Here is an 833-nt window from a genome sequence, read left to right as displayed (position 1 = left end):
CCTAATTGTAACAATAACAAAAAAATATAAAAATTTCAAGAAACAGGAAAAGATTTGACTTACATGAAGCAAAAATTAAAAAACCAGCTTAAACCCTCTTCAATGTCTATTTTTAGAACTGAAAATGATGATGAAATGTCTAGAATTCTTTAATTTTTCATTTGTTTCATTAAATTTGGCAAAATTTCCAATTTTACCCTTAGTTCACACCATTTTATCATCTTCTTAATGCTTATGCCGCCTTAGTTATTTGCTTTTGACATATTTATGCCTTAAGTCCCTCCTTATTTATTGGTTAAGCTATTTAATCAGTTAAACACTATTATTAGCAAGTTTTACACCTTTTTCAATCTAGTCCTTTTTAACAAATTAGACGTGTAATCGGTAAAATTTCGTAACAAAATTTTTGTACAACATTCCTATCATACCATAGACTATAAAATAATATTAAAATAAATTTTCTTTTGACCTAAGATTTATGGTCCCGAAACTACTGTTCCGATTTCACTAAAGATGGGCTGTTACAATAGCTAAACAGATAGTCATGGAGTAGTTGTACGGAGATTGGAATATGTCGTACAATGAACTCCATGGATGGATAGCCTCTATGCGGGAGTACGTGTCAAGAACTGTCGTTGAGTCGTAGACATGACCTTATTACAGCTCAGACGACCAACTACAACCGAGAAGAAAGTTTTCTACCGGATTTTCTAGACATTCGATCCATGAGTGCGGGCCTTTCTCTACTGCAAGTCACTTGTGTAGGTTGATGACACTGGTTATATGGAAAATATACACAGATCCTCCTTATTGTAGTTGCACAAGATGGGAAC

The sequence above is a fragment of the Gossypium raimondii genome, chromosome 3 (genome assembly GCF_025698545.1).
Source record: "Gossypium raimondii isolate GPD5lz chromosome 3, ASM2569854v1, whole genome shotgun sequence".
NCBI lineage: Eukaryota > Viridiplantae > Streptophyta > Magnoliopsida > Malvales > Malvaceae > Gossypium > Gossypium raimondii.
This window is presented reverse-complemented; position numbering follows the sequence as displayed.